The sequence below is a fragment of the Ochlerotatus camptorhynchus genome, unplaced genomic scaffold (genome assembly GCF_037179485.1).
Source record: "Ochlerotatus camptorhynchus isolate MF236.1 unplaced genomic scaffold, CSIRO-AGI_Acam_v1.1 ptg000324l, whole genome shotgun sequence".
NCBI classification, from domain to species: domain Eukaryota; kingdom Metazoa; phylum Arthropoda; class Insecta; order Diptera; family Culicidae; genus Ochlerotatus; species Ochlerotatus camptorhynchus.
This window is the reverse complement of record NW_027040812.1, coordinates 4,592,563-4,606,351: the sequence shown is the minus strand read 5'-3', so window position 1 is coordinate 4,606,351 and position 13,789 is coordinate 4,592,563. Positions and strand designations below refer to the sequence as shown.

The window sequence follows — 13,789 nt, the reverse complement described above, 5'->3', positions numbered from 1 at the left end:
TTTCTCACTGTAAAACATCGTCACTAAAACATTACCGCCATCTGTTAAGTACACTGTGGTGGGCACTACGCAGAACAGATGGCGGTAGTGTGTAAACGTCAAACGCAAGGGAATCGACTATGAGCGCCACAGGTGGCGGTGCTACCAACTACTATACTTTTAAATTGTCCGTTAAATGCATGTTCGATGAACGAATTGTGAGTGTTATGTCTGTTTGTCTGTGGTAAAACCAAGATTTTTGTTCATGTCTATCTAATAATTCACCATATCGGTCTGCTTCAAAAGCTTTCAACTGTGCTTGTAGGAAATTTTCCCAGCTACAACTTTGCTCAAGACCATTTTTGATTAAATGCAAGGATCGAAAGTTATCAATGGTTCAATGCGCTGATGTCTTATGATCATGCTCAATCAACTGCTCAGCAGGCAACATTGGTGTTTCTGGGGCGTTGAATAGAACAAAGAACACAAAATACAGTGTTGCCTACAGAGTAGCTGCTTGATCATGTCATAAGTTTACCAATCTCTTAACTATTTAATAACTTTTTCCTGTCTCGTTTTACATAGAAACGATCTTCAGCAAAGTTGACTAAAGACTACAAGGCAATGAACAAAAAGTTGAGATTTCCCATAGTAGTTTACATGTAAACTTCAAATGGCTTGTGCGAAGTCTGTTTCTAGCGGCGCCGGTGGTGTAGTAGTAAGCGTGATTGCCTCTCGCCCCAGCAGGCCTGGGTTCAATATCAGTCGGCGCCGCCGGGATGTTCTGAGGTATAGCATCTCTGATCACGCCTTCCTTCGGAAGGGAAGTAAAGCCGTTGGTCCCCGGTTCATGAGTTGATGGGTCGATAGGTAGGGTCCAGGCGTGGGAACTGCCTTCCTGGCGTCGGTAGCATTGGTGCTCAGCACGGAAAACAAGATCGACGAAAAACAAATCAAGTTAAAAAAAAGTCTGTTTCTAACCAGATGAGTTGTAACTTTGGGAGGCTAATCAGGACCCGATTTGAAACCATTTAAGCACTGTGGAGCGAAAAGGTCAAATTTTGCATCAGTCTAGTACCCATCCATGTCAACAAATTGAAATTAAATTTTGACAGATAAATATCCATTGACTGAGTATTTGTTTCAGTCCAAGGATTTCCACTTAGCTAACGTCTACTGTAATCAAGCGGCTTAAGGCCGATTTCTTGACCTCCGCTCCTACATTGGTCCTTATTGGCGATATTGGCATTTACTATATATGTCATAAACACTCCGTACCCGAAGCCTCGGTAAAATGTGTAACGGCAAACTTGAAATATTTCAAAAATATTAGCTCAGCCATTTACATTTATTGACGAATTTCAAATTTATTGACACCATCTAAAACTAGATACTTTAAAAATTTATTCGGTATCAATAGATTTAAAATCTATCGATAAATTGTAGAGCAATGATTTTTCAAACATTGCCAATTTTCTACTACACATTTTACCGGAGGCATCGTGTTCGGAGTGGTAAAAAGGGGTACAGTTTTCATGCAACTCGCACTTTCTCTTGACAATCACGTATCCAGCAACGAGATCTGATCTAGTGTTAATGGTGCTGAATGTAAACATAAACAAAGCAGATATGTCAAAAGTTCTTGGTAAACAAAAAAGTTAGCTGATCGCAACTGTCTCGTGGACAGCCTTATTGGAACGCAGCCTGAGAACATAAAGCAAAGTTGCGTTGTCATGACAGCAGCGACGAAAGCTCTGATGCTTTTCTGCTCGATTATCAAAGTGTATTGAATAAGGTTGTCCACGAGACAGTTGCGATCAGCTGACTTTTTTGTTTAACAAGAACTTCTGACAGATCACAGTAGAACTAGCAGTTCACTCTCATATGAATTTCTGCTTTGTTTATGTTTACATTCAGCACCATTAACACCAGATCACTCACACACTCTTGATTTCTAGTTGTCAGTTCCACTGAGAAACGTCTCTTGGATCACCTTATATTGCTGATTCACATATATACTCAGGTCTTTTTTTACACGGGGGATACGTATCGTGTAAACAAAAACCTACGAGATTTTGATTTTTCGCATGCTTAAATGTTTTTAAAAAATCGGATTTTGATGCCATTTGTAATTAAAGCATGATATGGTCCATATAGACATATTTTAAAAATTTCTGTATTTACACCAAAAATTGTGATTTTTTTTTTTTTAAGTATGCCATTCGATTACCTATAGCTTGAAACGGATAATGTGATTGAAATCAAGTCGATAGGTTGTATCGTTGTCGAGAAATCGTTAAAAACGTACCGTGTAAATCGTGGAAAACCGTGTAAAAAAACCGCGTAAAAAAAACCGTGTAAAAAAAGACTTCAGTGTATCTTAGCATGCATGCATCGACATTTCACAAATAAGAAGAAGCAAAATTCGCAGCTGTCAAACATAAACACAACCGGATAGAAACTAAAGGGTGTCCACGATGAAATTGCCACACACAAAATTGATTCGCAAAATTCGAGTTTTCATCCGATTGCCATCAAATTTTCAGGGATAGAGAAATAACTATTAAACTTCATTTTACCATTTTACTCGTATTTTATTTACAGTCCATACGCAAATGCCCGCACCTTGGCCTTAACCCCGGCCATAAGATTTTGCACAACCTGTGAATCAACCGTTTTTTGCATGTAAACCCATACTTTCTTCAGTTCCTCGACTGTCTTCACTACCTTAGGTCGTTTAAGAAGGTGCTGCTTCATAATCGCCCAGTACTTCTCGATGGGGCGGAGCTCCGGAGTGTTGGGAGGGTTGAACATTTTCGGCATGAAATTGACCTTATTGTCCGCATACCACTTCAGCACGTCCTTGGAGTAGTGGCATGAGGCCAAATCCGGCCAGAAGATTGTTGGGACGTTGTGGGCCTTCAGGAGAGGAAGCAGCCGCTTCTGGAGGCACTCTTTTAAGTACACCTGTCCGTTCATCGTGTCCTGGGTCACGAAAGGTGCACTCCGCTTCCCGCACGTGCAGATGGCTTGCCAAACCAGGAATTTCTTCGCAAATTTGGACATCTTCTGAGTGCGGACATGCTCCGGAACGCTGAACTTATCCTTGGCCGTGAAAAACAGGTTGCCGGGGATCTGTTTGAAGTCGGCCTTCACATATGTTTCGTCGTCCATGATGCAGCATTCAACTTTCGTCAGCATGTTGAGGTACAACTTCCTGGCACGGGTTTTGGCGGACTTGTTCTGCTTCTCGTCGCGATTAGGGGCCTTTTGTACCTTGAACGTTCGAAGCCCAGCCTTAGTTTTGGCCTTCTGGACAAAACTTCGGCTTAGGTGCAGCTTCTTAGCCACATCCCTAACGGAGGCGTTCGGATTTCGGTTGAAGGCCCCACGGAATACTTTTTCCTTCACTTCTGGGCTTCCGATCGGTGGTCAACCGTTCCTCGAACCGCTTAATCACTCGCGACACCGTGGAATTCGCGATTCCCAACGTTTTAGCGATGGAACGATGCGAGAGATCCTTGTTCTCGTGATGAATGCGCAAGATTTTATCACGCACGAGCTGTTCTTTCGACTCCATTTCCGCGAGTTTTGATCACAGGACTTTAAAACTTGCAGGATGTAAATAATGCACTATGAACTAAATCCACCCAAATTTTCATTAAATTCTACCCAACGGTTAAAAAGTTAGAGCAATTTCATAGTGTGGCAATTTCATCGTGGACACCCTTTATCATTCTTTGAAGCCTCGGTTGAAGACAGATCGATCCCTCTTGATGCAATCGACCCGATCCGCTGGATTATCAATTGTATCAATCAGGCTATACTGGAACCACATGTAACTCTAGAATCTACTAAATAGTTGTGGAGACGGTGTCCTCATGAAATGAAATAGTGTAGTAGTCCATAGGTTGATTGGAGTACCTTCTTTTGCCAATGCGCTGAAAAGCCGTTTTAATTTATTTTTATATTCAAATATTTCAAGATTTCTTCAATTTATCTTGCGAACTTCCACCTGAATTGTTGTTTTGAATGTTTCCTTTTACATTTTATGTGTTTTCATGCGAATAAGGTCTTCAAGCAACGAGTTTGGTTCAGTGTTCGAAAATCCCAAAAGCAGCTGTCAGTGACGATTGTCAATTTCGGTTGTCAAATCTGACGCCAAATGCTAATTTTACTCTGAACTGGCAATATATTACGTAATATAGGCTGTAATGTGAACGGGGTATAAAAGGTTAATAATAGTATGTGGAATCGTAGATTAGAATGAAGATTCGCCCTTGGCCTAACAAACTCCCACTGTCTTGCAGTGGTATTATGAATAAAATCTGCCTGCAATCATTCAGGGTGGCAAGTGAATTTCCATTTTGAAATTCCTGGTTTTTTCCTGGTTTTCCTGGTCAATGATTAAAAAATTTCCTGGTTTTAAAAACCATGTATTTAAAAAAACAATTTTTAATGAAAAACAAAATAAAGTGAATCCTTGTACCATCATTCTTTGCGCAATGCGGAATTTCACAAACCAAAATAGGTATTAGGGTTCTTGTGAATGCCCGATTGTTTGCTGTTAAGAAGCTAGTACCTATCTAATGTCTGAAATTTAGTGTTTTTGAAACTGCGATTTTTTCAATTTTATTATTGAGATTTGTAGCCAACGGGCTAGTTTATCTCAAGGTGTCGCGCACGGAACCCATTTGGATACGGTTGTGTTTGTTCTCTGTTTTGTGCGTGCGTTCGCTTTCATAGTTTCGGTTGCATTTGCGGGCTTAGCGCTGGCACTCTGCCTCCCGGACGGTTATACGTGTGTGATTGGTGGTTTCCTCGCTTTCTGGGAAGTTTTAGAATCGAGAAAGAATACGTGATTCATCATGTTTGCAAGCATCAGAAGATTTGGCGATTTCTGCGTTGTTTGATTTTTTTTTCTCGGATCAGATATTTGTGTCATCGCGAGTGATAATGGTTCATTTCAGTTTATGTACGCGCTGAAAGGTGCGTGAAAGAGCTTGGCACGATCGGTGTTGATGTTGGTTCACTTGCAACTATTTTTGCAAAAAATAAGTAATTAAGTTTTTCCGAAAGAAATTGATATCGAAAGTGTACCAAACGTGCTTCTGAATGTGTTTCGCAGTTGGATGGTGAAATTCGCGGTTGTTTTCAGTGAAAATTCCTATCACAAATTTTCTCACCGAGTTCCCTTTTTTTGCCGTTTGACGACATCGGGAATGCGCTCCCGGATATATTGATTTGGTGAGTACGTTCCAGTTGAGGATTGTTCTTGTACATTTCTCGATTGCATTTTTGAGGGGACGTGTCTGCTTTTGTGGGCAGTGCGTTTGATGGTCGGTTTGGTAGTATCCTTTTAAATATAATATCTCATGTCCAAATAACCTCGATTTTCGGTCTATTGATTCAATACTTCAGTATTATATTTTCAAAACATACAATTATGCATTATGTCATTTCATGGCACATAAAACAAAAAGTGTGTGTATAGGACCCAATAATCTAGGTTATTTGTATTTTGTAAAACATCTTTATTTTTTATTATATTTTTCATTCTACTACATATTTTATAAACATTATATATTACATGATTATATATAAATTCATAATGTAAATTACAATAAATACTGGGAGGGGAGGGAGCATCAGGGCATCATTGAAGTTGTAACTGGACAATGGAGTGGAGTGCCAACCGGAGTCTAGAAGGGAATGTGTACTGTCATTTTAGATAGTTACATTTCACTCCAACAGTTGCAATGAATTTGACGCGCTCTTATTTAACAAACCATCCCGTGGAAAGCTTAACATGTATTGCGAATTTCGTTATTCATTTTGTTGGATCATATTGTTGGAAGGAGATTCTCTTATTCCCGCGGGTTTCGCGTAAGTGCCTCTGCTTACGGGCCCGTCCAACCCTTTTTGGCCCTTCATACAGCAGTATGTTGAATTCAGAATGATGACGGAATTTGATCTTGCTGTTGAGTGCAGCCGCATGCAGGGCAAGACCCAAGCTAGGATGGTGGCTACTTACATACATACATACATACGGGCTAGTTTATCTCAAGATGAAATTGCGAAGTGTGATATGAATGAGGACTCATTAAACAAACCTTTGCTTCTAATAATTTTACCGATTTCCAGTTTGTTTAAATTTTCCGCAAATTGTCAACGATTAAGGATCTTATTTAGCGGAATTTTGATTACAACATGATTTCAAAATCATATGATGAAAAGATTTCATTAATAAAGCTAGGTTAATAAATCTTATTATTAAAAAGAAGTTCATAGAAACGTTAAGGCTTTTCCTGGAGGGCTCATTGAAGTTTATATTGTCTGAATTTCATGCGACTTTCCCGAAGTTCGAAGGACTTTTTCTTAAGATCTTATGACTTCCCTGAAGTTCGGAGTTTTTTGAAATTCATAGGAATTTCTTAAATATCGTAGAAATACCACGAAGTTCGTAGAAATTCTCAGAAGTTCGTAAGACTTCCTTCAAGTTTGAAGAACTTTCTCGAAGATCTGAAGACTTCCCTGAAGTTTGAAGGACTTAACTGAATATATGAGGACCTTAAATTTAGAAGAGTTTCCCTGAAGTTCATAAGGCTTTAAATATCGAAGGGTTTTCCAAGAGTTTGTCGGTCTTTCGTTAATTTCTTGGAAATTCCCTGAAGATTGGAGAGCTCTCATGACTTTCGTAGGACTTCCTGTAGTTCAATCGACTTCTCGGAAGTTCAGGAACTTTTTTGAGGTTTGAGAACTATGTTAAGTTCAGAGGACTTCCCAAGAGTATTGAAGATTTCTCTGAAGCTCGGAAAAAATCCAAAAGTGTCATAGGATTATCCTTAAGTTTTAAGCAATGCCTAAATGTCGTAGAAGTTACATTAAATCTGTAGAAAATTCTGTTAAATTCGTAGTTATTCCCCAAAGATTAAAGGACTTCCCTGAAGTTCGTAAGACATCCCTGAAATTTGTAGAACTTCTCTGAAGGTTTGGAGAGATTTCCTGACCGTCGTAGGTCAGTACAGTAGTTCACAGGATTTTCCTGAAACTTGTAAGACTTTCCCGAAATTTGTAGAACTTGCATGAAGTTCGAAGGCTTTATCTGAAGCTTTTAGAAATTGAACTTTTTTTATTGAACATGTTGAACAGGTAATTCAAAGTAGTTACGCGTCGGCACTGCTTAAGTCTGCTATCAATTAAGCACAAAACATGCATGATTCGAGAAAAAAATTAAATTAAAAATAAATACAAAATATATTTACTCAATTCTCATGGTGAATTTTGTTCATCAATGTTTAGTTGTGTGAAAGATTTAGCTTGAACAAAATGGTTAGTTTTGAACTGATTATAAAAAGAAACTTTGACATGCATCAAATTTAAAACGAATTTAAATTATACAAACAAGATTATTTTCCTGGTGGACTTATGAAATTCCTGGTTTATTCCCGGTTTTTCCTGGTGAAAATAAATTCCCGACTTTTCCCGGTTTTCCTGGTTCACTTGCCACTCTGATCATTTTTTATGAATGCAAAGAAGCTTGAACCCGGGAGTTAGAAGATGACAGCTCTACCGCAGCTACAATAGCCCATTTCAAGAAGCTATTTTCACGCATGATAAGTCCCGCTCTAATACATATCGATACAAATATACACCCTTGATAATGTACTGAAACATTCAATCAAGCAGTAGTGCAATACTTGAATGACACGTATTTAGTAAGTTTTGAAATAATCGTCTTGAATTAGATGGATATTTCCTATCGAGGACAGAGGAACGAAAAGGTAAATAAACTTAGCTGAGTCGCGTAGTCGGCACCACATGCAACATGCAACGGATAGGATTTTGAAAATTTTCACTTCATGCACTTTTCAACATCACTTCTGTACTTTCAAAATAACACTTTTTAAAAATGAAATTGTAAATTTAGAACATTTTTACTAGAACGAAAACGACGCTGCAAAACAAAACACGTCATTTTCGCAGCGCGGCCCTTCGACCCTATCTTCAAGATAGTCAAGAGATCTTTAAAAACAGATTTTCCGGTAGTTTCATTATGATCAGGAAAGTTCCGAGTACTTCTAGGATGATCAGAGAACTTCAAAAACAAATACGACAGGACTAGGCAAACGCACACTCCTTTACCTAGCTCATAGGAATGGATGAGGAGTCTTAAAGTATTTCTTCAAGTCTTTGACTTGCTCTGCGGCTCTGGAATAGTTCTAGCGACGTTTCATCACTACCTAAAGCCCCACGTTGCCGGAAGCATTTGTAAAAAGAATTAAAAAAAAACCGTGAAGCATTGATGATCAGTTCAATGCAGACGTAAATGCTTCAAAATAAATCTTCTTAAGAACATAATTTTCCATGCTCAGCAAGCAAACGAAAAACTCAGGCAAAGTTGTACGAATTTCTGCGATCCACCTAAAGGCAGCCTGCGACCCTCCAGTGGGCCGCGACCCATAGATTGAGAAACGCTGACACCCATTCATAAAAACGGTGAGTACCAAACAAGCAAAATAAATAAACATTATTGTTACAACAGCCAGTGAACTACAAGTATTACATTCATAACTGACAATATTTTAGTAAGTTTAGATGATAAGTTTAGATGGAAAACATTTCTTCGCTTTATTTAGTACATTATGGTATTAATAAGTTATAACAAGCACTTGTTTGAACATTTTTCAGGTTCTATAATAGTTTTTGTCTCCCAGAAGCCCCGTTATCGACATGACATTTTTCACTTCTGAATCTGGTTGCCGTTTACTCTGACGAAAAATAAATCACAAACAGTGCTGATTATTCGCAACATTTTCTCTTGGCGGGAATCTTATTAAAACATCCAATCTATACCAGACATGTTTTGCAGTGTCAGGTACCATATTTTGTAGCCTGTGACAGGGATTTATAAGATTGTCTAGCACAGTCCTATGTGAACAACTAACGGAAAGCAGTGTATGCGTAATTTCAGACAGATGTCGCTACAAACAACAGTAGTGATATCTGATGGCCAAACACAGAAACAATTTCGATCGACTCATTGAATTCAATTTATGTTATTTTTAATTTTCTATATATTTTGATTTGTGAAATCTGCTTCTCTTTCATGTTTAGTTTATAACATGTAAAAGATAACTTAAATCTCAATAACAAATATCAAAATATTACTTGCAATGGATAAATATCAATAAAACTAGAAGAGTATGTGCATTTTGCAATCGATTTGAATGTAATTGTTGTTAGATATCAGGTTGGTCACAGGTAATAAGTAAGGTCACGCGGCTCTACATTGTATTCCATTTAAGGCACCATACAAATGTACATGACAAATTGGAGCACGATTTTAGTGACATTTGAGATTTGACCAAACGGGAAACGGATCCGCACGGTGAGACTGAAGTAAGTAGAGTTTCAATAATAATTTACACAAATTTCAAACCAACGAAACGCTAAAACCATCAAATATTTAAATAACAAACAAACCTAAAGCGCCCCGATTTCGACACATCCGCTTAATGGCACGATGAGTAATGCACGAAATAATCATTACTTACATATATTTTCACCACAAAGAGATGACAATAAAAAACGACCGCGCAAATGTCGAACAATGAACGCAGCCAGTAGGTAGTGTAAAATGGAGTAAGATGCACCCCCGGAAAAAAATGTCACTTTGGCGTTTAAAATACCCTTTTACCTCTTTTCGATGATTTTTTAAGGATCATTGCTAGTACTATGTCTGAACTAGCAATACTGCATGATAAATCCTCGAAAATGTATTGAAAATGTATTCAAAATTTGCAAAGTCATCTAGCCTTGGAGGTGCATCTTACCCTACTAGGTACTAGTGCTGTTGATTCGCTCGGCAGACCAACAAAAACAAGACCTAATGCCACACACTAATTTCCGTTCCAATCGATGGGCACAGGTTTTCCATACACCTATTTTAAACAAAAAATTACATCACCAGCAATATGGGGGAGGAGAGCCACCATGACTGGCAATGGGTTCTGCTTTATACAGGTAGTGTTGATGTCAAGTCAAAAATAAAGTTAAAAAATTATTATTTATGTCAATGCTATCACCGGCTTACAGAGGTTAATGACCAAATCAGGTTGGTTGGTATGGACGGTTGCCTAGTGGGTTGCTGCTTCAAACTTTCAGTGTATAACACCACTATGGTGACCATGCCTTTATTGCTATTGGGTAAATAGCATTATTTGTGCTATCAGAATACTGTTGTAGGAATCAGGTTTAAACTATAAGCCAGGATTTCATATAGATTTGTCTACGTCCTTGGATACACGGGACATCAATAATTGATCTATTTGTTTACTTCTATATAATGTAGGGTTAGTCACGTCTTTGCAACAGTATAGGAACATGATGTCTCAAAGGTCTCTCAGCATCTTTTGATTGGATCGTCAATTAATTTAATTGCGAAAGACTCCCGTGTTTTTGGAATATGATCTCCTTACTGATGATTGTGATGATGACGCGATAAACCATGTTTCCTTATTGTCTCAAATCAAATCGGATATTGACCATTACATCGATTTAAAAAAGACCTGCTCAGCTGTATGCATATTAATCAGAATCTCAACGAGATTTTACCTTTTTAAACCAGCAAACCTACAGAGAAAAGGCCCATGTTCAAGAAGACACATTACAGCCTCCCTATAACATAAGCAATCCACGAAAAACACTCGACGGTAGCACAGCAACAGAGAACAGGAGAACTTCACACTCATTATCGATCGATTGTGGGCTCCACTCATTCCCCATCCAGCGTAGCACTGTCAGCCATTCGAAAATTCCATTCCATCGTAGTAGCTCCAGCGGCGCCTTGCTCATTATCCTTCAACTGGACAAAGATCACACTGAGTAAGACATTGGCACATCCGAAAATGGAAACCAATTTGAATATCATCAGCTCTGTCGCAATCTACATCCTCATAAAACGGCCTTTTCTTATTTTTCCTTCTTCTTTGTTGGTCATGGCACAACAAATAAAACTACACTCTGAATCATTTTTTCCAGAAAATACTCACATCACTACTCGCGAAACGATGGCACTAATCATTTTCATTGACTTTGACCGCTCATGGGCCACTTGGTTGGTAAGGAATCGGAACAAAATGGATCTTCCTTCCCCAAACTATTAACCGCGCCGACCGACACTACTTTTTGGGCTGTGATTTTTGCTACTTCCAGGAGGACAACACACTACACTCGCGTAGAAACGAACTCACTCGCGTTAGCAAATCAACTTGGGGAGCCACCACCAGGCCAGCCTGCTTTGTTGGTTACACAGCAGCACCCAGCACGCTCTCTTCGTCGCTCCGGTCTTGAGTCGAGCCGTGATGCAGCTGTTCTGAGAGAGAAGCTAAACGTCGGTTAGAGGATTCTCTCTGCGCCAATCAGCTGCCGATTTGAAAACAACATTGAGTTTCTTGCTATTCTCTCGATTCTCTTATCAACAAAATTGCGCTCTCCCTCTCCGTCAGATGAAGCGATCGAAAACAATAATAAATTTGACGTTTCTCGACAAAATCGCTGTCAACTGGACAGTTGCCTAGTATTGGGCGATTGAAATAAGTTATCGATGACATCGATATTTTTGTACAGTCAGCGTTGTCAGATTGCCCAGCACGGAAGGTTAGTCTAACATGAGTCTAACGTTAGTCTAACACGTTAGACCATTAGACTAACATTTGGTCTAACGTTAGTCTAATGTTCGTCTAATATTAGACTGATATGACACATTATGTTAGACGTTACAGCTCTTTTCGATCTAACATGTTAGTCTAACGTGAGACTAACGTTAGACGTTTTTTTGTATGGCTGGTTAGACGTCGTTAGACCATCTCTGTGGTGGAATTTATGCTCGTTTATTTACACTCTGCCATCCGAGCACGAAGTTTGACACTTGACGCTCGGGTTCTAGCAGAGTAAGCGAACAAGCATAAAAATTGTATGCTTGTTCGCTTACACTCTGCTAGAGCATCAAGCGTCAAACTTCGCGCTCCGATCGCAGAGTGTATACAAACGAGCATTTCTAGACCAACAATTGAAATAGACGGAACAACCAAACTTCAAGAATGGCTTTAAACGCAAATTCCCCGAGAATCAAAACACATCCACATCCACATGAGAATCGCGAAGTGGACCGGAGAATTGTATGGCACAGTAACCGGAGTTGGGAAAGGTAAGTATTAAGAGGAAATGACAGCCTCTTTCATCGAGTTGGCCTCCCAGGGCGGATTGCGCTGACAGATAATCGTGGTGGCGATACTGCTGATTAGCGTATCTATTTTGTGGATCCTGGGAGTGGGAATCTGTCGGTTATGTGGTATTAATATTGAGGATTTGGAACCGGCGTGTTTATTTTGCTGGGTAACAGACGACGGTGAAGAAAATGTACAATATTATCGGTACAGCTGAAAACCGGAACTAGTTTTGTACTTTACAAAGTGTCGGAAGTAGTAGCAACAATCAATACGAAACTAACGATTTTAAATTGGCTCACCACTTTAGTAGCCTATTGGTCCCAAGCAAACGATTAACGTACCCTATTCTAGTTGAAATTCTATTAGTACACTATGTTTGTTTTGATTCGCTATGAAAGTTTGACAGATAACATCAGGGGTGTGTGGATTCATGCAGAACATGCAGGGGTGAGTGAAATAGCTTGGGACTGCTTGGGACCGTTGTTCTGGTACTGAGTGAGCCAAAAATAATAATGATTTTCTTCGGGACCCAGTGGTCTTAGAGTTACCTCTATGGTAGTAGTGCTATAACTTCCGATACTATGTATAATGAATAGAACGAGAGTAAATTCGATTGTCGCTAGTGGGTTATTCCGGTTTTGAGCTTACCGATAATAGTTAGTTAAGGACTATTAGATTAGCACAGAGAGGTTGAAAACATTCCAAGCTAGCATAGTTCATATTTCACACCAAACTGGAAACTATTAAAAAGTGTGATAAAATTGCGAGTTTCCGTCTAATTGTCTTGGTGTTTTCTGTACACTTATTCCTTATAATGCAAGCAATAAGTACGCTGAAGACACTAAAAACAATTTGACGGAAACGTGCACTTTTATCACATTTTTTGAATTTTTGTGGCAGTCCAGTTTCAGATGCAAATGGTAATACATATATAAATTATACACCATAACGATAAGGGATCCAAAGGCAAGCTTCAAGGCTTACACACACTAGAGTGATTTATTCGGGGCAGCAGCAGTAGTGAATAAATGGATTCGCGCAGGTACCTACATCGTAATTGTAATATGAACAGGAGTAGTTCCTGGTAATTCTTCAATTGATATTGTATTGCATGATACATATTAGTTGTTGCACATTTTTAAGGCCCATGAATGGTTTTGTAACATCGATCAACTTTATGTGGAATATATCGCGAATTGGTTGCCTGTAAATTAATAATTATCAGTTCGCGATATATTCCACGTAAAGTTGAGCGATAATACAAAACGATTAATGGACCTTACTGATTACCATAACCATAATCATTAATGTTCTCAAACCATAAGTAAAAACGTTCTAATATAGTTCTCTTTCCGAAAATGTATGGAGAAAACAAGAATTTGGAATGGTAATGATTCTTAACGACCCATTATTTGTAAGGTCCGCTTCCTAAAAACCATAATACATAAGGTTAAAACTTTATCACACAAACGTACATGTAAGGTTCCAAAACCATTTCAGTTAAAGTTTAGGAGGGATTATAAACAATTTATAACCATTATCGGTAAGGTCAAGTGATGGTTTGCGTTTATGCGGGG

The 13,789-nt window shown here is 38.8% G+C and overlaps 1 protein-coding gene across 2 annotated transcripts in view; it reads right to left on the bottom strand.

Moving 5' to 3' along the window:
* Positions 1 to 11,270, bottom strand: part of LOC135707997 (receptor expression-enhancing protein 2-like) — a 97,156-nt gene extending 85,886 nt beyond the window's left edge. The window contains exon 1 of one of the 2 annotated variants that reach the window (XR_010518277.1): positions 11,034 to 11,270. The gene's annotated coding sequence lies outside the window, so the exon portion shown is untranslated. The remainder of the gene's footprint in view (positions 1 to 11,033) is intronic. The other variant, XR_010518276.1, reaches the window with a different exon arrangement.
* Between the last annotated feature and the right edge of the window lie 2,519 nt (positions 11,271 to 13,789).